Source organism: Anoplophora glabripennis, unplaced genomic scaffold (assembly GCF_000390285.2).
Source record: "Anoplophora glabripennis isolate ALB-LARVAE unplaced genomic scaffold, Agla_2.0 scaffold37, whole genome shotgun sequence".
Classification (NCBI taxonomy): Eukaryota; Metazoa; Arthropoda; class Insecta; order Coleoptera; family Cerambycidae; genus Anoplophora; species Anoplophora glabripennis.
The window spans coordinates 598,872-624,755 of NW_019416243.1; the positions used below are offsets into that span (position 1 = coordinate 598,872).

Consider the following 25,884-nt stretch of genomic DNA (forward strand, 5'->3'; position numbering starts at 1 on the left):
TAAAACTGCCCCTCATTTTCGTTCACTAAAACGACATTTTTTTTATTGCGAACATACCCATCAATCCCAATCAATCTGTAATAGAAAAAATAGTTAAATTTTGTATACAATAAAATTGCATTATTAACTTTTAAAGCTATATCTTCAATTAATTTTTCTTGAGTAATAAAAAGCAGCCAGTGTTCCATGTTCAGTAGGGCGTTTTTAAAATTCTAGAGCTACAATTCGATGATTTTATAGGTTTCACTAACCATATGAACATGATTAATATAGTATTATTTTTTTATTAGTACTAAATAAACTTATTATACACATCACACCAAGGATGAGAATTCTTAATCTGTTGAAAGAAAATCTGAATCCTGTGAATATTTTCTCTTTTAAATTTAGCGCAAGTACCTATTTGCATTCAAGGTTTTTCCTGTTTTTGATGACCCGTATACCAAATAAAATACAAAAATCGGTTTATTCCGACGTATCTTACTGAAATTTGTTGGAAGTATGTTATGAGAAACTTTAAATATCGAGGTTTGATTAATTTTTTATGCCATATTTCAGGTTACAATTTATTTGAGGATAAAATTTCGGGGTTTCCAGTATACGGTTTTTATTTTGATACCAAAAATGTATCAAAAATTCGCGTAACCGCTTTTGAGAACAAGTTCAAATATTGAAGGAAGGTTCAAGAGGAGTTGGGTATTACCTTTAGTTTTGTATTTTGTTTGAATACACGTGTTTAATGAGTTTTTAAATTTTCTTTCAACAATAAGAAGAAGACGCTATAGGAAGTGTATACATGCATCCTTTTTTTAAAAACTGCAATTTATCCTTTAATTTTTGAAGATCTTTGATCAGACAGTAAATCCTATACATCCATGGTGCATCCTAAAAGTTCTGAAGAAATTCTCATTCACCCTCAAGATTTTCGGTTTCCCCTCTCGATTGATAGTAGGTAAACAAAAAAAAACTCCTAGGTGATGACTAAAATGATTACCATTTTTGCCAATGGAGACATTTTTTTTGAAAATTGTTGCGTTGGCTTTGTAATCATTTTAGTATGCTGGAATATGTTATTGTGAAAAAATTAAACACATGTTCATCAGGATCAAAAACTAATTCAAGCGGACTCGAAAATCGTTGGGTATATAAAAAATATAAAATATTCCTGGCTTACAGTACAAAAAAGACCCAGTATATCTTTAACAGCTACTAAATTAGTGTTCATTATACAGGGTGATTCAGAACTTATCAAAAAAAATTCTGGATGTACAGGGGACACTTACAAATACAATTTTGTAAAGAAAAAATCAAAAAGGTCAATTCGAAATTGATTTAAAAATACACTTCTGCACGGCACTGGAAACTGGTCCACTGTAAAACCTGACCTCGCACAATGCGACCGATATGGCGGCGTGATAAAAACGGACAAAAACTTTCGCAAGGAAAGAAATATGTAAATAGAATTTTATCGCACCTATTTTATATCGGCAAATTCAANTCAACAAAAAATCTCTACATAATAGTTTCGTGTTGCTGTTACCAATTGTATATTAAAGCAATATATCGATCGAAGATAAAAATGGTTTTACGACACATTTTCATATAAATATTTTTCATATTCTGTCTTATGTGAATTTTTTCTGTAAAAGTTGATAGCCAACATTTTACTGTATTAATACTCTACTACTACCATAAAAATAATCTTCCAATATGTTAGGGGATTATGCTTTAGGATTAGTGCAAAAGATAATGGAGCTAGTGGTCGAAAAGTTCACTGCAAAACATATTTTCCGAGAGATCATAGAAATAAATATAATTATTTTATACCGAGATTATTGAGACGAATGTATGCTATAAAGCATTGGAATAGTTTTTTATTACTCTTCATAACCATTTTTTTATATAACTCTTTCTATTGATGATCCATCTTTGCAATAATATTTGTAGGCAGTTAGTTTTACACAAGCAGCATCAAAGTTAAAGTATAAAGTTTTGTTTACATTTATTTATTCTCTTAATGTAAAATTATATACTAGTGTGAAATGTTTGTAGTTGTTTAGAAAAGTAATTAATAAACTTATATTTTGTTTAATTCGGAATAAGTTTTTTGTATTTACAAATTCAGAATATTATCATATGACTAAAAAAATAAGAGTTAGGTGGGATTAAACCCTGGGATTATCACATTAGTCTTTACTAATAGTTTATTGTTGCTTTGACGATGTAAGAGACAATTCAAAAACAATTTTTTAATTAAAAAAAATACTACTGAAAGAAAAACAAATGCAACATATCTACTTCTTCTAATTAGAACAGAAGGAATGACCTGTCTCAAACATGATATTTTTAGTTTTGTATGGCAAGGAAACTGAGAAGTGTACTTTCAAAACTGAGTTGTACCTACTGAAATCCAGAAAAGGTACTTTAGAAAACTAAAAAAAAATCTCACATTCTTTTAAACAGGAAATAACTTTTCCTATACTTAAATAACTACTACACAAGCAATATTTCTTCTGTGGGCAAACTCAAAAGACTATTTATAAAACCCATATAATTGAAAAATTAATTTTAGCATATTTTGATTCATAAAAGAAAGAAAACAAAAATATAATGCAACAGTGACCTTATTTATAATTGAGATTATTTTCCAAAAATGAGAGTAAGTAAAAATTTAAATAGAGTCGCAGAACTAAAAGCAAAAATCTCCAATTAATGAAGTCCTTTTCACCATATTCAGTGCAACATTAAAACATTTTTGGACGTTATAATAACAAGACTTCACAACAAAAGTGAAACGTTGCAAATCTTTTGTGAGAATATGCTGTTCCTAGAATCTCAACAACTGCTTCGATGTTTTGTGTTGAGGGACGGCCAGAGTGTATGACTAATTATTGATTAAGCCATTTTTTTTAAAAATATTGCTCAACAATAAAAACGCGTTATTTTTCAAGTAGCGCTTCATTTTTATTAACCCTGAACCGTCAGCTTTGTTTTTCGTTTTTACTTTACCTCACATCTGGCGGAAAATCTTTTGAGAATTTTGGCATACCCGATATAAATGCATTTAAAAGATATTTTATAGGGAAATAATATACATTTTCATAATGTTAAAAATTCTATGAGGTGTATGCACATCAACACATGTAACATCTACATCCCTGAGCTTGAAGTATTGAAGTAGCCTAAAGTGAATCTAACAAAATTTTTTTTAAGGAAAATTATATCTAGAGATAAAAATCAGTTTTTAGTTTGCCTTTTGAGACTTCTGAAGTTTCTACTAAGTGGGAGTCAGAAATGGAATAAAATGGAAATAAAAAAGTTCTCGTCCTGAGCGACTTCCGATGGATATTTTTAAGAGATTTTTTATATAAAAATATCTGGTGTGATTCCTATTCCCAGTAAATCACCGTACTTCTGTATACAACAGTAGCTCCACGATTAGAGTGGGCGAGAGGGGAAAACACTTTTATGTTTAATTTTATTGAAGAAGTTATTCTACATACAAAACTTTTGATTTATATACAGTCTACTGGAGGGTAAATTGCCTACCTTTATCTTTAACGACATGAAAAAGTAGTATTTTTCGAATGTTGAAAATCGTATTTTTAATTCGTTCACAGATGTGGAAAAAAGTCAGAGTATATTTAAGTTATTTATGTTAGTTTTTTATCATGTCTATTCCTTTCTGCTTGTTATTTTGTTTTATTTGTATAAAGAGGTATTAGTCGATTTAATAACAATGTACCCCGTATAATAATTATTACAAAATTTTAAAAATGATTTGAAACACATTTATCACCGTTCAGCGAAAAAAAAGTCGACTCTTTTAGTTTTATTTTTACGTTATTACTTTCTTTACCCAATTGTTTTGTGTTATCCCACTGAATATACTCAAATTTTTGTTGATTCAAATTCTGCCCTTTCTAATGTAGTTCTGATGTTTTCCTCGTTTTCGCTAAAGTAATAGACATTACATACACGATATACCTACTGTAAATGTCGTCTTTGACATTTGATTTTGTATCGGGTGTTCCAAAACTCACGCAAGATTTCAATTCTGCGCAATTTGTGCAATAAAGTATTTCTAATGAAAAAAAAAGACAGTTCAGGGTTATTAAAAAATGGAGCGCTACACGATAGAACAACGTTTTCATTATTGAGCAATATTTTAAATATAATGAACATTTGGCAGCTACAGTTCGCAGTTTTCGTACAAAATATGGTCGGAATAGTCATTAACTTCATAAAGACTGTGAAGAGATTAATTGAAAAATTTAGGGAGATTGGATTAGTTCCTGAGTGTTGCTGGGAGTCCGGGAACTTTAATTCGGCACCGAGTCAAGCATTGGACATTTCGAGAAGCTCTTTACAATGTATTCTCACTAAAGATTTGTATCTTCACGCTTACAAAGGTCAATTGACTCAAGAATTGAAGCCTACTGACCACGCACAGCGAAGACACTTCGCTGAAATGATTATGGAACAACTGGATGATGATTTTTCGAACAAAATCATCTTCAACGGTGAGGCTTATTTTTATCTTGATGGTTTCGTTACTCGCCTAAATTGTCGCTTTTAGGGTTCACAAGAGATTGTTGAGAAACAAATGCATCCAGAAAGTGTCACTGTTAGGTGCAGATTTTGAGGTGGAAACGTCATCAGACATTCTTCTTCGAAAATGTGGCTGGTCAGGAAATAACAGATAATGATGTTTGCTATTGCGACATGAGAATCCAGTTTTTTATGACTAAATGCCATACAGGTAGTCGTGTAATTTTTGCTTTTGGTGATTACATTGGCTGTCCAGATGATAGGATTTAACACCATTGAACTTTTTTCTTTAGGTTTTTTTGAAGTCTAAAGTTTATGCCAACAAGCCCACGACCATCTACGCCTTACGCCTTGAAGGAGAAAATTGAGCGCTGTATCAACGAAATTCAGTCGCATTTGTGCAAAACGGTTATGGAAAATTTCAACAAAAGGGTACGCATGTGCCAACAAAGCCGTGGAGGCCATTTATCCGATACGCTAATCCATACATATTCTATTCTGTATACTTCATGTATCAATAAAAAATTTACAAATTTTAATTAAAAACCTGCGTTTTCTATCAAAATTACTTCTTGCCTGAATTTTGGGACATCTTTTATTTGATTTTCTGATCGAGTTTTACTGATCTAACTATTGATCTCTTTTAATTTTTCAGATAAAAAAGGATTATATTATTATCTTTAGAAGTTGGTTTGGTTTGTACGCTTTTGTGGCAGTTGTCAATGTCGAACCAATTTCTGGGTTGGTTAATACGTTGTCGGTTTAGACATATATAGCTCTCTTCTTCAGAAGAAACTCTAAAACTAGAGATTAAATCTTCTAGCTGGTATTTATATTTTCCTCCGTTCAAACAGCGATAAGTTTGTTTTTTTTCAATATGCTTCCATCAATTTGCAATTGATAACTTGTCTCTAGTAATTCATCAAAATATGTGGTTTCAGCTGGATGTTATTCCGCTTCATTATGGTAGGAATGTGCGGAATGGTTTAAATGAAATTTCCCTAACCACTAGATGTGCGCCGAATCAATTGCATCTTCGATCCTCCGAATTGAAACCCCCTAAATTTCTGCTTTTAGGGCTTCATAAAAGATTTCAATATTAAGTGAGCAACTGTTAGCAGTATAGGCTAATACCACAAATTTTCCAGAATAATAGATTTTCTTACATTAAAAAGAGCCCGAGTGCGACTAGGTAAACATATTGAATATTCAATTTAAAGTATTTTTATTCCATCTTTTGACTATACACTTAATATTAAATTTAAATGTTTTATTGATTGCTTGTTATTGGATCATTACATTTTTGGTTATTTACTAAATAATAATAATAATAATTTTTTAATTCCCTTAGCATTTTTATCATTATTCTAGACATTTGGATACACTTTTAATACTCATTATGTCTGATTTTGTTAGTTTTAATACTAAAATGCAGCTAACATATATCTTTTTTATAAGTGGTAAAAATACCCAAATAAAATCCAAAAATCTTCCACATATCCAATAAGATTTTGCAAGAGACCCAAAAATTGCCCTTCGATTTTCTATTCAAAGTTGCTCAAAAAGTGTGACAGTATAGTATAACGCGTGCAAAGTTTTAACCCAGTGTGTTATGGTAGAAAAAACGGAGTTGTTATCACGTGGTTAATTATTCACATTAATTCATTAATAATATACAAGGTGCGTTCCAAAGTAAACAAGACTTTTTAAGAATGTTCTTATTCAAAACGTTTTTTTTTTGGCAAAATCGATTTTATTTTATTCAAAATAGTCCCCTTTCGACCTAATTCAGCGATTTGTATGGTTTAAAAGCTTATAAAATGAATATTGTCGATCGAGATGTCCTTCGGGATGTCGGTACAAGTCTTTTAGTTAGTTAGTTTAGGCAGCAAATGCATTTTTCCGAAAAGATAAAAGTCGCACGGTGAATACGGGGAGTGCTTGTCAATTAAAATGCGATTTTTAGTCAAAAGATCAAGTGTAGATGAAGATGGTGTATTATCGTGCAACAAACTTCCTTCTGCGAAATATTCTGGCCGAATAAGACGAATATGATGCATCAAACGCTCAAACGCTTCAAAACGCCAAGATAGAATTGTACATTAATGGTTTGGTCCGGTGGAACGAACTCTTTCGGAATCGTAAAGCAAGTCAACATTGTCTTCACTTTTGACTTCTTCAAACGAGACTTTTTGGGTTTTAGCTCGTCTAGCTTGGTTTCTGGATTATATTGAACACACCACGTTTCACCACCAGTCATGATGTTGTAAAGGAAGTTTTTGTCCTTTTTGGCCTACCTGATGATGTCCTTCGAATGTTGAATTCTGAGCAATTTTTGGTCATCGCTCAACTTGTGCGGATACTTTTCGGTAGCTCAAATGTTCAGTCAAAATGTGATAAATGAATGCTTTCGAGATGCTCAATTTCAATTCCATGAATTTCAATGAAGATGAACGCATAGTTTTGATGGAATCTGCGATCAACTTATGTCCTCACGATCGTTTTTAAACCGCGTATCAGTGGTACGAACGTGACGAACTCCGTCACCATAAACTTGGTTCATCAATTGAAATGTTTCGGTAAAAGTTTTACAATGTTTAAAACAAATTTAATATTAGCTCTTTGTTCGATGCTTGAGACGAAATAACTCCGCTTCTATTCCTCCAAATGTTATGAAATTTTGACAGTACGTCAGTGAAAGATCTACCTTTCCGACGCATATAATTGCTAATAGATGGCCTCACTAGAAACGGTCCATGTATTTATTGTAGATAGGTATTAATATCCTTTATTTACACTAGATGTTAAGGAGCTACTTAATTTATCTTATCTACTTTCAGTTGAAGAAAGAACGTTTTAATAGAAACAAGAATTTTTAATTTGTGAGGCTATACTTGATCTACAATCTAACGGTATATCTGATATCTTACAGCAAAATACTTTAAAGTGATATTGAGTTAGCGTTCTTGTATAATTGGATAAATCCTGACTATAAAGCGTTGCTGAAGATTACTGCCACGCCATTAGAGTAATGACGATATATTGATTTCCATCTCACTCCAAGCTAGCTTCAGCAATCTTAGTTTAAAATAGTTTAGTTGAAACTACAAAGTAAAACGCTGACAATTACAGCATCCGTAAATTTGCATCAACTATAAACAAAGATTTATGCACTTTCATGTGCTGGTATTTTAATTGCTACGTATGGATTTATACCATCAAGTCCAATTTAATAGAGGTTACGATGTTAGTATCAACTTAACGCGCTCCTTCGATAACTTAAGAATTATTTTACGCTTAGGCAGTCATTACATATGCATTTCATGATTGCTGCAGGAAATACAATTCGTGTTTTGTTTGTTGCAGGCCAAAGACAAAAACTATTGTACTCAACACTTTGGAAATCGCACATTTCCTTTACTCTTTATTTTTGAAAACAAGTACACACTATAATTATTAGACATTATTTCTGATAGGAATAGAAGGATAATTATTTAGCCGCTGGCCTTGTGAGTTTCGCTTTAAAATGTTCTTTAATAAATTTAATCGTTAATGTTGAGAAGTTATCAATGTTGAGCATCTTAAATGAATAGATTGGCAAATATCTTTTGAATTATAATAAGGATATAACTTGATTTCCCGTTTCATTGTATTCATTAATATAAACTACTAATACCTGCATCAGGTAATTTCAGATTCCATTTCTACATGTTTTTATGATATTAGTTATAGAATTGCAAGCTTCATGTAATGGAAGGAACATACCGTTGTATTTTCGCAACAATTATCCTGAAAGAGATGTTTGTATGACCTTTAGGAGTTTTGTTTAACTTTAAAGAACTCTTCATATTTTTTGGACCTTCGCACAGGGCACGTTGAACGCAGGAAGGCTAATAAGCAATAAAAAAAAGTTTATTATATTTTCCCATATATTTATAAAGGTGATCCGATGATTAAGATGAGGAAAAACTGATGTTTCATCTAAATGCTTTGGGTGATGCACCAATATGGACGCTCTGTGCAAGGCTACATGTGGTGCTATGTGCGGTCTTATATACGATGCTTCGTTATGAATGTACTTGTTTTTAAATTATATAAGAAAATTAGTCAGTTTGACTTACATTCTTTACTAATGCCTGCATTGATCAACCAATCTTTATATTATTAAACGTTAAGAAAATTAGTCATACTGACTATATCCAATCCAAGGCCTAAATTGGTTACCGACAAGCATAACAAGTTATATATAATGCATTCTCAATCATGACAGGATTATGGTAGAGGTTAGACTATTTTAATATTGAATGTTTAGTGTAATATCTTTAACCGAGAAACAGATGTTGATTAAACATGGACTATCATATGGATTTGCAACTAATAAACATTTCGAGGTTATAAATGAAAAAGTTTGTAAATTACTTTTTGGAGTATCTGGTGAATCTTTTGATTATATTTCATACACAAGTAAGTAAATTAAGAAATTAGAATGGAACTACAGCATACTCAGTAAAGAAAAAATGTGTATTCAACATTTCTTTGTTTTACAAAACTGCAGTTCTGTATCAAGCACGGTCTGCTTAGGAAATATTGGATAAAGGACGTGGAAAAATTTTAATAAAGTTTAACTTTAGATATACCCTTTGAAACTATTAACACACATCGTTGGGTATATGTTGAGGAACCGAACGATAACAGCTACCCTCTGAATCTGTATTAGCGGAGAGGAGTATTCGGCTTTCTAGGAAGGTTCATCTGACAGTGATACTGTAGCTTACCTGGAATGCACACTTGGGAAAAATGGTAAGTAAGCGAAGCAGACACTGTATGTATGTCATAGCCTTATCGATAGAAGCTGGGGACTGAAGTCAAGGATGTCATACTTAATGTATACAAACATAGTAAGACCTAGGATATTTTATGGCGCAGTAGTACGATGGCAAAAACCATAACAGACCACACCAAACGAAAACCTGAATAAAATCTAGATATTGGCCTATTTAAGTTAATAATATCGCCCCTGACAGCTGCGCTAGAAGTTATGATAAATTTACCACCGCTTCATATAGTAGTGGAAAGAGGAGAGTGGTTAGCAGCATACTAATTCAGGAACAATAACTACTAGAGAGGTAGTCCCTATTCCAGGATTATGGACATATCTTTATCGAAACTAACTCAAACTAACTCATATCCGACAAGATGGTTCTACGGCTTCACTACCACAAGCCATTTGAGACTTAAATAGAGGATCAGAACAAATGGGAGAAGTTTGATACCCTGGAAAGATGGAGACTAGTATGGTATACATATGGCTCCAAAACGGCGAGGAGGGCGAGTGCAGAAACATATGGACTTATCCAGATGGTGTGCAAGCTACAGTCTGGGGAGATATCCCAATGTATTTAAAGCAGAAATCTTCGATAATGGCGTGTTTTAGCATAGAATGTACGTAGAAGTTATATAGTTATTATATAGTTATATAGAAGAAGTTATAAAGATAAATTCTCTAACAGTCAAACAGCAGTTAATGCTTTAGATACACAAGGTAAGTTCAGAACTTTTGTGGGGATGTTTACTCATGCTGATTGAATTGGCTACCATTAATACATTTAGATTGTGTTGGATGCGAGGACACAAAGGCATTGATGGAAATGAGAAAGTGGATGAACTTGCTAGAAAGGGATCGGAATCATCCAATCATTGGTCCGAAGCCCTTCTATGACACATCTCCCATGTGGTCATGGGGGCTCTGAACTATTAGACTGAGTCAGAACATAGGAAATATTAGGCTGCAAAGGTAGGATGCGAAGGAACTTATGATCTTTTGCAGAAAAGAATGAATGAGTTGCTAAGCTTGAATAAAATTCGACTGAGAAAAGTGATGGGACTTATAACGGGACACTCTCAATTTAGGAAACATCTATACCTATAAACTAAGGATGTGACTCTCTACATATCCTGGTCGAGTGCTCAGGATTTGCACGTATTAAAATGATGTTCATGGGAAAACCCTTTCTGGAACACAAGGAGCTGAGAGAGGTGTCGGCAAGGAAGGTTTTGGACTTTGTAAAAAGGATAAAACTACTTGCTGAATAGGTTTGAATAGTAGAACGCTCAATAGGCCTTATAAGGTCGCTGTGCTATGGGACTTAAATAGAATATAACCACACGTTAAGAAAAAGAAGAACTTTAGATCAAAATTACTGTTAGTGGCAAATAAGAAGCAATTATGATTTCATAAAAGACAAAATGCAGAATATGCAATAAACACTACTCACCACAGAAGATGAAAAGATCATGAATAGTTAATACTAGATGATGTTGATTGACCTTAGCCTGATTGAGCCCATTGTAATATCTATCGTGAAGGTATTTACAGTTCTTGGAGAAAAAAAACAACACTGTTAGATATCATCTTCTTGGTCACAATGACCAGAGTTATCTTCCATTAAGATAATGTTGCATTACACTCACTACAGTCGGCAAGTGACAATACCTGAATCAAATTTTTGGAGAATGGTGGTTACCAATTAGTCAGTTATGTCTTCTGACCTGAATACAATTGATTACAGGTCATATATAGTATTGGATAAATGAAAGGAGATGTTTACTTGTATCAAGGTAAAGTAAAAACCCACCCATAACGTATTATGCAATAATGAATGAATAAAAGAGCACTTATAAGAAAAATAAAACACAAGTGGCAATATTTTCAAGTGTTGGGATTTTTTAACCATTTTTTTTTATCAGTGGATTTTATATTTCAAATATTAGTTATTGGAAATGATAACACATGTATTCAGTAACTACAGTTTTTGGTTAAAATAATATGTTATAGATACTAAAATATGGAACATTTCTTTTGAAATGATTTGTATATTTGGATACTAAAGGTATAGTGTAAACTTTCACATTATCAATGTTCGTTGTAAAAATCGGGCGGCCGCCTGAACTCATCAGAACTTTTTCATTTATTTTTTCACCGGACCCGTAAACCAACGGATCGATACGAATACTGCACATCCTCTTTAGTGATTATCTATGTAATGCAAGTTGTTGTAACCGTTCATTGGAGCACAACAGATTTTGTAAACTGTAACAAATTATGTGATGAACTACACCATATTAGGAATATGATATTCTATGAAATTATGTATTTACTTTTATAGTGGTTTAGATAATTATATTCAATCGAATATTTTTGATGCCTGGAAAAAATTAAAGTTATACTGTTAATAAATTTATATTTTCCAAAAATATTAGATATGGTAGTTTCTTTATTTACTCTGATCGAGTAAGAAAACCTCATAAAAAGAAAAGATTCGAGAAATCACTTGAAAAATAAATAAAAAGTAAATATACCTATTAGCGAAGCATGAGTATACTGTTCAGCTCCATTGCATTGCTTAAAAGCTGTGTGAAGCTATTAATTATCTGTTTTTTTCGAGCATATGGAAAACAAATGATATTAAAAGGAATTTGAGCAACAATAAATTGTATCATTTCCTAGAACATCTCAGAGGATAAATAGTCTTGTCACAACTTTTATAGACATAGCGCAGCTTGAAGTGTGAGGATGGCTTAAATATTTCTGCCCGTTTTTACGAGTATCTAAAAAAAATGAAATTATAATAATGCATAACTTAAAAAAGTTTGAAGGAAACGTTTTATTTGTCATGAAAACATTTAAAATTATTATTATTATTATTATTTACAATTTATGTACAATACTGAAAAAAAAGTTTTATTCTGTTTCTATTTATAGCTACACTTGTTCTCGTTTTCTATCGGAATATGTTAAAATATAGTTAACTTTATCAATTATGCATTTCATGCAAATTTAAATATGGATCTATAAATACTTGTTATATCAAGTTCAAGGTGATGATGGTAGTTTATTTATGATGCTTGTCAGTCTTAGAGTGATAATATAATTATTTAATTGAGAATAAATATTCCTATATACATTCTTTGAGGCTATATGCTACAAAAATGATGTATCCAAATAAAAAGTTAGCATAGAATATAATGCGATGGATATAAATAAAACAATAAGACTGAAATTAAAATCACTTGATTTTATCAATGACCATTAAAATGTATGCACATTTTTCATACATATTCAAATTATACACTAAAATTAGTAGTAGGTAATTAGATTGAGCAAGTAAGTGGTCAACTTTTTTCCTTATTAATAGTTTCTATTTGCTTTAAAAGTAATTTTTTAGTAGTAAATTCCATATAATTTTGTTTCGTAAAAGTGAGGCAATACTGTACCTAAGTAAAATTAAGTACTATTAGTTTCAATTAAACTGGTACAAAAAATTCATTAAATTTCTACGTGCGGCAAATGGCTGGCGCCGCCCTACTTTGGACTAGTTTTCAACAAAAATATAAACATAAGATATTCAGAAATAAATAATTGGCAGAAGAGATACATGAAAAATTATATTTCGCATATATGAAAAATTTTAATTAGTAGCTATTTTACAATTTCCATCACATTATAGTAGGAACTCATATATAGGAAACGTAGGTAACAGAGCGAGACCTGTGTTGCTACGCATCTTCGCTGCTGGAAATATCCACCTGTTCAATGGAACTTAATCTAAGCTCGTATGCTACTGCACTACATCAATATGACATCAAAATATGTTGCGAATATGTAGTGATTGTATATTTCTTTCTATATTCTCTTTAAACTTTCGACTGATATCCCATATCGCAGGGCATTCCACGTTATATATGCTATTTACTATATGTATACACGACATTAACGTCTAGGTTACACATCTTTGTGTTGAACTGCTCATCAGATTGAAAACACGGGTTTAAACGCATGTACAGTTGGCGCCACCCAAATGTGAACGGATTTTGGTTGTTATGGAAATTTCATCTGGATTTTATCGTAGTAAATCAGACTTTTTGTAGTGGCGTAACACAGGGTATTCTGATGGGCAAATTCGACCAAGATATTGTCTTCCACGTCACTGGAAACCTTCCCGACACCTTGCCTGATAGGCCTTTTGTTCTTCTTATCAGATGTTCTTGTTTAATATAAAATATACAACTCTTACTGTCATTTAAATCAGCAGCCACTTCACTCAAAGGCCAATTATCTTCTAATTTAGTTATAGCCTTTGCTCTTTGCGCCTCAGTTAAATGCTCCGGCATATTTCACGTTACTTGTTTACATTTCATTATGTTTGCTCTAAGTGACATATATTTGACAACTATTGAATTTTACGACGACTATGATTTGAAGTTTAAATTACACGGTACAATATTCCCGTTCACATTTGAGTGGCGCCGACTGTACCTACTCATAGTACGTTCTTTAATAATATGATAGTAATAATGGCAATAATAATATACAGGATGTCCTTGGGGCAAACACAACTAAAATATCTAGAACTCTCCAGCACTTCCGGTTGTACCGGAAGTCGACACCAACTTCGTTATTTTAAATGGGACATCCTATATATTATTGCATTTTCGGATTCTACGTTAAATTTGAGGGTCACTTTATTAAATATTCCCCATACCTAGGAGTTACAGATTTTGATATATTAATTTTTAAAGAAAAAATTTGACATTTGTAAGGGTCGGCGGAGATGTTAGTAACTCTCTTCAGGTGCATGATATCAAGCGGATTTTTGGTACCTGTAAAGGGCATAGGTAACGCTAAATTATATTATGCCAACAAATTAAAACATTTAATACTAGGTGTTCCATTTTTTCTGTTACATTTTGATAACTTCAAACTGCTATAACTTTGTTAACTTAAATGGAACACCCTGTATTTTTTTACTCTGTCGTATGCAGATTAAAATTTCATTTCAAGCCATAAAAGCATTGTTAGAGTTGTCGCTCCTATTTTATGAGATAGTTCCAATTTTTTATTTTTTAGACACTTTTTCTCGTATCAGACGTGTTGTCAAATAGGCCGCGACCAGAAACACTCCAAAAACAATTGAAATAACATGACATTTGTCAAGGTAGTTGTCAAATTATTGTTGTGTTTGTAATAGGTTTGCTGAAAATTTAAATAAAAATGACTGGGGATCGTTTAAATTATACTAATGAGGATTATTTTAATTTGTTTGTTATTTATAGAAAATGTGACAAAGTAATTTCAAGAACATGTTGAGAATCTGTTGCTTTCTTGGAAAATGTGACAAAGTAATTTCAAGAACATGTAAATAATCTGCTGCTTTTTTCCATAAATAATAAACAAATTAAAATTATCCTCATAAGTATAATTTAAACGATACCCAGACATTTTTATTTAAATTTTCAGCAAAAACTATTCCAGACAATAATTTGACAACTAACTTGACAAATGTCAAATTATTTTAATTGTTTAGGAGAGTTTCTGGTCATGGCCAATTTGACAACAGGTCTGATAAGAGAAAAAGTGTCCAAAAAAATTCAATCTGTATACGACAGAGTGAAAAAATATAGGGTGTTCCATTTAAGTTAACAAAGTTATGGCTGTTTGAAGTTATCAAAATGTAACAGTAAAAATTAAACACCTAGTATTAAATGTTTTAATTTGTTGGTATACTTTAATTTAGCCTATGTCCTTTACAGGTACCAAAAACATCTTGATATGATGCTCCTGAAAAGAGTTACTAGCATCTTCGCGGACCCTTGCATCTGTCAAAGTTTTTCTTTAAAAAATCAAATCAAACTCCTAGATATAGGGAATATTTAATAAAGTGAAAAAAAATCAGTCAAATTTCATGTAGAATCCGAAAATGCAGTAATATATAGGGTGTTCCATTTAAAATTGGAAGTTGGTGTCGACTTCCGGTATAACCGGAAGTACTGTAGAGTTCTAGATATTTTAGTTGTGCCCTAGGGACATTGCCATGTTGCCACATTTTCAAATTTTTCGGAGCAGTACTTTCCTAGATATCGATCGACGCTGTTCCCGGTGAGATACCCTGTATACTGTATATACATGTGTAATAAAAAGTAAGGAAAAACTTTTTTTAAAAAAGGTCTCTAGCAGTTATAACAGAGGTCCAGGGTATTATTCAGTATGTAACATTATTAAAAAACAATTGCTTTGTAGGCTATAGGACTATAAAACTAAGCTGAATATTTTTTCCACATGCTGTATCATAGAAACGAAACATTTAGTGTAATTTTTATATGAACTCCCCAGATTAATTTATTAAATACAGGAGTGTTCAAGATACCTACGATGAAATCAAAATTAATATTTTTATTTTGTTGTGAAATAAGGTAGGTACCTAATAGTGAAACTCAATTTTTCATAGCGGTGCATCTTAAAAAAAATGAAAATGGATTAAACCGTTCTAGCTTAGCAGCGCAGAACTTTTAACTAAAATAAACAAAACTATATACTTATGTATATATAAAATGTATACTTATTTTCAGTTTACTTACCGTATTTGTTGCTGGACTTCGACTTATTCCCCTTGTAATCACTGGCACCGCTTGTTTGTCTATTAATGCATATTAAGGAACACATTCTGCTAAATTAAATACCGGAGATCGCCACTTCAATTAACTACATCCTCCGAACAAACCGACAGCAATATATTTATAAATTCAATTGCTGTGTATAATTTAATTACAGGCGACGTCAATACAAACGTCTCCACGAGACGACGACAGACGAGCGCGAGCAAGTGTGCCAGGTGCACGAAAGAAGCAAACTAGAAGTATTTCAACCATGAATGGATAATTCACATGTAATGGGAAATCGTCCCGCTTCACACGTTTCCTTTCACACTTCGAATTGTTTATCGTGGAGTTATATCTACTATTTATTCAGTGGATACATAAAAGTTTAGCGATCCGGCTAACACTGAGAACACGAATTTCAAACTTTTACTTTCACACTTTCTGTAAACTTTATTATTTACTTTAACTGCAGTAATGTTGATTTTCGAGTATCTTTTTAATTAGAAACGACAGAACATTCCAACATTTTACAGCTGATACATGCCTTACAGCCTATAGCTGAAACATGCCTTATAATGAAATATTAAATCTTTTTAAATTTTCCACATCCTATGTTTTAGAAGAGACATTTTGAATGTGAATACAGATAGCTCTAAATATGGTGCAGGTAGGAACAATGTTCGGTTAATCCTTAAAGAATCACCTTACTTTTGCTAAGAAAAGACCTTCGTAAAGCTTAAAGAAGCGAGAAGGCTCTTATAAAAAGCAGGCAGCTATGTGAGATTGGGGTTTCAGTCCTAAAACTATTTTATTGTTATTTATATACATATGTCAAGGTTAACATAGTGGCCATGTTGCTAGTGGCTACTACAGTCTTTTGTAACTTACCACTAGGTATTAAATACCTTCATTCAAGGTAAAACTTGGTCTGCACGCCATAGACTATAACAGGGACACCCACCACTTGCCCGGACGCATAACGGGGCATACCAACAGTTGTACGATGAGTTAAAAGCACATCGGAATATAAAAATGCGAACTAACCACTTAGTCCCAAGGTAGTTTTGGATAGAACTTCAAGATAGTAATACCACAAAGTAAGGAAGTACAGGGAGAATCTAGTCTGATATACAGCCGCAGCAGGTTTGAAAACTGACTAGGAGCTGGAACATATGGGGCTAAAGAAGAGTTCAAGTCGCACTTAGTACAGGAATGCATGCGACAGTTTTTCAGACGGAGGTGATGATCATTAATTCCTCCCTATTAACAGAATTAATAGGGAAGAACGAATTGCCATTTATTCCGATAGTCAAACAGCGCTAAAGGTAACCAGCTCATACTAGATCAAATCCAGGCTGATGAGAAGCTGTTTGGATATATTTAACGGATTCAATAAGTCAGAACGACGCAACCTAGTTTGGGTGCTGGGGCATGAGGGATATCGGGACAACGAGAAGGCTGATGAGTTAGCCAGAGCAGGCTCATCTATAGCCCTACTTGCAGGGGTCTGTATAGCTCCTTATATAGGAATGGATGGAAGATAAGGTTATAAAATGATTAAAAGAAACCCCTAGCCAGAGGCAAGATCATGGTCATAGCTAAGTTATCTACCAAACCAATATCGCGGATCTATAAGGATAAAAGGAAACACCTTGGTAACATTAGCCTATGCCTAAGTTTTCTACCAGTAGGAGATGGCAAATTGTGCGAGTGAGGAACCCCAGCAAGGATGCGCTAATTACAAGCTATGTGGAGCCTCTGTAAATGCTGTGAAGTCAAATCAGAAAGTTAAAACTATGAAAACCTCTTAAGGGATAGAGATCCACAGTAGATCTACCGTTGGCCACAGTGTATCCTGGTGATGCTGCTGGAGAAACTGTTTACTAAATATTGGAGGTGTAATTCTCTCAACAGAGTATGTTAATATCACTAGTAAAAAACTTAAGCCTCCACTCAAAACTGCTATTTTCTCAAAAAAATTATAGGTCAAGAATGTGAACCTTGCAGTTTTAGAAAATTGATTATTTTCAACAACTTTCTTTTGTTAGATTTTTCACAACTCCTATAGTGGTGCCTCTTAGCTTCGTAAAAAATTGTAAAATAGGAAAAGTAACTTCAATCAGTCATTAAAATTTTAGATCTCTTATTTACACATTCTGAACAAATTTTCTTAATACAATGTCTAACAAAAATGCAACTATTACTATTTACAAAATCGAACATTTTTTTAAGCAGTAGCTTATAGAAACGAAAAAAAAATTAAAAGGGGCTTTATTTGAATAGAAACCAGCAATTTTAGGGAAAACTAAGTAGGTATAGATATAGGCAAGGAAATAATAGTAAAAAATGTAAGGACCTGAACTCGTTGTATATACCCTTAATAGAATGTTTGAAACTAAAATTACGACACAATTTAAATCTCAACGCAGCAGGGAAGGCCTCAAGAATGTGAAAAATAAATACATATTATAGGGTGTTAAAATAAACATAAGATTAAATTTTTATTAAATTTGTATGGATAGCGACAGTTAGATTTCTGTTTGAGGCAATAGTAGGTAAATATTTTATGTATAGAGAACAACTTTCACTCATTTTTATTTTATTTTATAAAAACATTTTACACATTCTCACAGAATGTGTCAATAAACTGTAATAAATCTGTCTCATTTATTTTAAGAAATGTAAATTTGTGATGTTTTGCATTTATGTTACTACAAACAGCTGACGCAAAACCTCTCAAACTTTCTTTCCTTTTATTCAAAACCATTTATCGTGAAGAATATCTACTCGTATAATATGTATGTATAGCGAGCAGATGAAATACAATTTCTTATCTGTGAATAATAAGATGAAACTTTTACTTTCACAATTTGAATGCAGAACGCAGTAACACCTAACTAGTTTATAGTTTGACAACTGATAAATAATATATTTTAAATCTATTATTTGGCAATTTTTAAATCTTCAGAATTTTACAGATATCCCTTCGAATTTATATTTCATTAACTGTGATATAATAGTATAAAATATTTAAACATTTATTTGTCATAATATGATTAAATACATATTTCTTTTATGTAATTGATAAATAATTTCAAAATGTTAGTATGAAACCTTACAAAACTGAAATATTACAAACTATTGAAACAAAATCATAATTCCGTGAATTTGTACAGTGGAAAGATATCTGATGGATTCAGTCTCTACACAACAATATTTTAAGTAAGAGCAATCTATTACCTTTGAAGAAATGTTGATTGTGAAAGAGAAATAAAGTAGTACCTACATTTTGCAGCAAGAGATGAAAATGTATTTAACTCAAAATAAACTAAAATATAACAATCGTTTTTTTACTTGTCTTGAAATTTATCAAGTAAAATGTTACCCCATTCTATTTTTTTTATATTTTTTACTACATGCAAAACATGTTATGATAAGAATTCGTGCAAATTTAGTCAGTTTAATGTTTTAATTAAGAAAATTGTAAATTTGATAGTTTCGTTTTTCTCTTAAGAGCTGAAAATAGCAACTGCTAATTTTTTTACCATAGTATTTTTTGTAATCAGTTTTGAGAGTTTACATACCTTCTTGTCAACTAAGTTACTACCAACAATTGTTTCCAAAGTATATTGTAACTGGGTACAAGTAACGTTTCATATATTTTCCGCATGTAACATAATGTTTTAATTAAATGTATTCAAAATGATATACTTAATCTATTTTTTTTCAAGTATTTTTTTAATTTGTCGTATGGAAATAGACCTAGGAGAACTACTTGCCAAATATGGTTGTGGGAAAATATTTCCTATAGAATATGTAAAAATAACACAAAAAATATATTTTGGTTTTTAGATCTTATAGATTTTGATGTGCTGAAACCAAATTTGAAGAGAAAAAAATTTTCATCGTTTAGCTTTTTTTGTAATTGTAGAGATAAGTCTCTTCTTGTATATTGAATATGCAACTATGTTGATACTACCTTTGGTAGATAAGAAGAATACCGACTCTATCCCGATTTTAACCTAGATGACTGGTTTCCTATGTATTTTTGGCGGACGACTCTTTTTAGGGCAAAAAGGGTGAAAAGGTGCAAAAACACAATTATATTGAAGTATAAGGTGTGTTTTCCTCTTTGTTTTTATGCATTCAACAAAAATCCGATGTCAAAAAAGGGCACACTGCCTTTTTAAGAGTAAAAAGTGTAACAACTCAATTCTAATGAAAAATCTCAAAGCAATAAATGTACGGAATGAATCCATTGACTGAAATTTCAGTCAATATTGGGCATTTCGATAATTTTAAACATTGGGCATTTCGATAATTTTATACATTTTTGATAACATTTCAACTAAAACTGATAAGTTTCACAAATAACATCTAGGTTAAATCGGGATAGGGTCGGTATTCTTCATACTTACCAAAGGTAGTATTAAGATACCGGCATATTCAATATAGAAGAGACTTGCCCCTGCGATTACAAAAAAATCTAAACTATGAAATTTTTTTTAACTCTTCAAATTTGGTTTCAGCACATCAAAATTTATAAGACATGATAGGTCTGAACTAAAAACTAAAAAAAAACCAATAACCTCAAACATTTATAATATTTGTTAATTTTTTAATTCACATCGAAGCAAAGATAATTAATTTTAAAAATGAACCAAAATTGCAGCCAATATCTGTGACACCATTTGTCAAATAAACTGGATTTATCTACAGTTCATTAGAATACAGTTATCTTAATGGTTATCAATATTTCGATTCATATATAAACAAAGCTTTTGTTTACACAACAAATAACATAATTTCATTGTAAAAATGAGGTCAATGACTAAATAAGAATATTAGTTAACTTGCAGATAAAATATTTTCTATTGTTTATTTATAGATATTATAATTTATATTTAAGAAACAGAAAATTCAAGAGAAATGTGTGAATTTCTAAACATATGTAAAACATGATGTACGAGAAATATAATAAATATTAATTAGTACCTACTTTTGTATTTCTATGTATTTATAAAATCAATAGGGATTCGGATATTACAGCATCAAAAATAGGTATTTAAACAGTATAAGTGTGTTAGTCTTCAACATAACAAGTTGCTCACAAAATCAAGAAAATTGGTAAGAAGAAATGGCAGCAATATTTAGAGCCTGATAGTTTGATAAACAAAATAATGCATAGATTAGTTTATAATAACTAGTTCTATTAGGTATTCATTAATTTGTAAATAAAAATACGATAATGAAATTTCAACGTTTCTTAGCAAAATTACATATGGGTGGCGTAAATACAGGCTGTTTTGGAAAAAGTAGCATAAAATTTAAAATTAAAGAATAAAAATATTTTTTCCTATGGACTATATTGTCGTTTGTAAAACAATGCAGTAAAAAGTTATCTGCAGTAAAAAGTTACTTTTGTTTTTTTTTCTGGAAAATGAGGAGGTTAAGCGATTTTTTTACAGTAGCAAACTTTCTATCTGGAATTAAAAAATTCAATCCTCAAATAGTTGTGACCTAAAACATTTCATGTTCGCATAATTTTTTTAAATATATTATTTGCAGTAGGTATCTTTAAATGTATGGGACATAAAGAATACCATGGCAGAGAGAGAGAGAGTTTCAAGCTATTTAAAAATATATTATGGTTTATTATACACAATTTATAAACACGAAATGGACATAAATATAGGTAGATAATAAAAACTTAATCACATGGTGCGTATACCAATTTTAGTTGTCCAAATACGTAGATAAGTATATTATTAACTTCGATGTACTACACGTGTCTATAAAAAATAAATCAAAGTTTGTTCGATACATCGACCTTGCAATCTTATAATAGTAAATTACGTTTATTTACAAGCCCTATATTAAAAACGCAATCAATTGTTTCTAGACTGAAAATATTTCTTCCAAACTATTTTCTATGATAATTTAAACCAACACTATAATCTTTTAATCATGATGAATTAAAGTTACCAATATGATTTCATCAACTGATATCAACTGCACACACCACGTGATAAATAATTAAAATATCCCTTATATAGTTACATAACTGAAAACAAAAAAATCGTACACAACACACAATTACGAGACGTGAATGTTTAAATACCGGTATCAAATAGGCAAACTTCAAAAGTGCTTGTAATACAATTAAGTCAAACTATTTTGAAAAGCGACCGCTCCAGAATTAGACAATGGATTCACTAGGTTCTGCTTTTGAAAGCTGAAAGTGTTTATGGACATTTGAAACGCTATTGTAAAATTGTTTACGATTCAGAAGCTAAAACTAAATTTACGAACTGAAAAGCTTTTTGTTTGCAGTGCTTTTGTTTGCATTATGTCATTATTTTTACCTTAAAACTAAAATTTTATTTTCTAGCAAACGGAAGCAAAATTTTGATATTTACGAAACATATACTACACAATAACCAACGCAAGTTCTTTGGCATGTGATTTTAAAACTAGGTATAATATGAAGTCAAATAAAAATTCCGTCATAATTTTTAAAATTTATCCAACCAGATGCCTGATTTCAAATTACAATCTGAAAATCATGGCCGAATGAACTCGCCCAATGTAGATGTGAAAGTTTTAATGTAATGTGCATATAAATATAGTTAATAATTCTAAGATTTATCAAAAATGATAAAACATAATTATTTTTTATAATAACATAATTACGTTGTTAAGTATATTAAGTAGGTACTCTTCGCTGTTTAGGAATAGCATTTGAAGAGCAAAATACTTATTATCAATTACAATATTGGATCACCTTATGCTTCTACATCGTGTCAGTGACCGCAATTCTGCCATACGAAGAAATTTATTAATTTATTTGCAGATTCTAATATCTTTTACGTAATAATGTATTTTTTTTATAAAATATGAAATAACTTTGGAACAATTAATTGATTCTAAGTAGGTATATGAATGGCATGTTACATGTTTTCGACTTGAAATTGTGTATTTCCAAATACAGCCACATACAGAGTATTACATTTAAAATAAGGTGTGGATATTAAATATTTTTGTTAAAATAAATAATATAATTTGTTGTCCATATGGTGTTGACCACTGTTCGATTATAAAGCTTGCTATAACGAGAAAGAAATAAATTAATAAGGAAGTCCATAACGATAAACAAAGAAAGTTGTACATTGCATCGAATTTCCTCGGGAAAGTGCTCTAATCGCGTCCGGGTCAAATATTTACTTCTTAACAAGCAACCGTTGAAACAACAGTTTCTTTGCCTTACCCACTGTTTTCTGCATTGTAATTCAGAAATTGACAGCCCAGTATAATACACTGTGTGGCTATTAAGTTTTAAGACTGATTTTGTTGTACTAAAGTGCGTGGCGCTATCTAGGTGCGGTCACCGGAACTACGTAGTGAGAAGCCTTTCCCAGAAACCAAAGAAATTTTCATCATTATATGTGTATCTACCTCGAAGTTATAGCGTTTTGCGTGAAGCAAGTTTTTGATAGTCGCGGAAACGCGTACGGCAATCACGATCTGTTTTAAAGCCGACAAAACAGCCACGGAAACGTATCAACTATTACAAACGATCTATGGCGAAGAGTGTGTATCACGTTCAACTGTGTTCCTGTGGTTCGGGAGGTTTTGTGATGGTCCATACAGAGTGCACGATGACGAAAGGACGGAAACATCGAAGCTGTGCGTTTCGCAGTCTGATCGTCGATCAACCATCAGAATATTGGCAGACCGTCTACGATTGTCCGTAGATCAGACTTCAGCGTAGAGCGCACAGCTTGGATATTTTCGTTCGTTCGGCTTGTGCGGGAAAGCCCCGTCGGCGTCGTCTCGTCGTTGTGCGCGTTGTCTCGACCCTCATGATACTTCCCAAATCACAGGAACACACTCGGACGTGATACGCACTCCTTGCTGTTTGTAAAACGTTTCCGCGGTTGTTTTACTGGCTTTAGAACAGAACTTGATTACTGTACGTTGTTCAAAGTTCGGTTGCAGAACGTTAAGTATAACTTCGTGGTAGATACACGTGTACTGATGAAATTTTGTTTAGTCACTCGGAAGGCTTCCCACTACGTAATTCTGGTGACTGCACATACATAGCACCACGCACTTCGCCGTAATAAAATCAATCTTAAAACTTAATGGCCAGACTGTGTATTAATATCCGATCTTCCTATAACACACTGTACAATTATGGGTATACTAGTATAAAACACACAAAGTGAAACGTATGCAATATATTTACATAACGTGATAAAATGAGTACGTCCATTTAGTTGTTATCAGGTACTACTAGTTTAGTGTAAACAGTAATTGAGAACAATACGTTATTAAGTGGTTCTAGATANTTTCATCATTATATGTGTATCTACCTCGAAGTTATAGCGTTTTGCGTGAAGCAAGTTTTTGATAGTCGCGGAAACGCGTACGGCAATCACGATCTGTTTTAAAGCCGATAAAACAGCCACGGAAACGTATCAACTATTACAAACGATCTATGGTGAAGAGTGTGTATCACGTTCAACTGTGTTCCTGTGGTTCGGGAGGTTTTGTGATGGTCTAGACAGTGTGCACGATGACGAGACGACGGGGAGTCCTCAGACGAGCCGAATGAACGGAAACATCGAAGCTGTGCGTTTCGCAGTCTGATCGTCGATCAACCATCAGAATATTGGCAGACCGTCAACGATTGTCCGAAGATCAGACTTCAGCGTAGAGCGCACAGCTTGGATGTTTTAGTTCGTTCGGCTTGTGCGGGAACGCCCCGTCGGCGTCGTCTCGTCGTTGTGCACGTTGTCTCGACCCTCATGATACCTCCCAAATCACAGGAACACACTCGGACGTGATACGCACTCCTTGCTGTTTGTAAAACGTTTCCGCAGCTATTTTACTGTCTTTAGAACAGAACCTGATTACTGTACGGTGTTCAAAGTTTGGTTGCAGAACGTTAAGTATAACTTCGTGGTAGATACACTACGTAATTCTGGTGACCGCACATACATAGCGCCACGCACTTCGCCGTAATAAAATCAATTAAAACTTAATGGCCAGACTGTGTATTAATATCCGATCTTCCTATAACACACTGTACAATTATGGGTATACTCGTATAAAACACACAAAGTGAAACGTATGCAATATATTTACATAACGTGATAAAATGAGTACGTCCATTTAGTTGTTATCAGGTACTNGAAGAGTGTGTATCACGTTCAACTGTGTTCCTGTGGTTCGGGAGGTTTTGTGATGGTCCATACAGAGTGCACGATGACGAAAGGACGGAAACATCGAAGCTGTGCGTTTCGCAGTCTGATCGTCGATCAACCATCAGAATATTGGCAGACCGTCTACGATTGTCCGTAGATCAGACTTCAGTGTAGAGCGCACAGCTTGGATATTTTCGTTCGTTCGGCTTGTGCGGGAAAGCCCCGTCGGCGTCGTCTCGTCGTTGTGCGCGTTGTCTCGACCCTCATGATACTTCCCAAATCACAGGAACACACTCGGACGTGATACGCACTCCTTGCTGTTTGTAAAACGTTTCCGCGGTTGTTTTACTGGCTTTAGAACAGAACTTGATTACTGTACGTTGTTCAAAGTTCGGTTGCAGAACGTTAAGTATAACTTCGTGGTAGATACACGTGTACTGATGAAATTTTGTTTAGTCACTCGGAAGGCTTCCCACTACGTAATTCTGGTGACTGCACATACATAGCACCACGCACTTCGCCGTAATAAAATCAATCTTAAAACTTAATGGCCAGACTGTGTATTAATATCCGATCTTCCTATAACACACTGTACAATTATGGGTATACTAGTATAAAACACACAAAGTGAAACGTATGCAATATATTTACATAACGTGATAAAATGAGTACGTCCATTTAGTTGTTA

General features: G+C 32.6%; 1 protein-coding gene across 1 annotated transcript in view; it reads right to left on the reverse strand.

Annotated features, from left to right (window-relative positions):
- The window catches only part of LOC108913525 (tyrosine-protein phosphatase non-receptor type 13-like), a 217,255-nt gene that overhangs the window by 134,828 nt on the left and 56,543 nt on the right, over nucleotides 1–25,884 (reverse strand). The gene's annotated exons all lie outside the window — the stretch shown is intronic.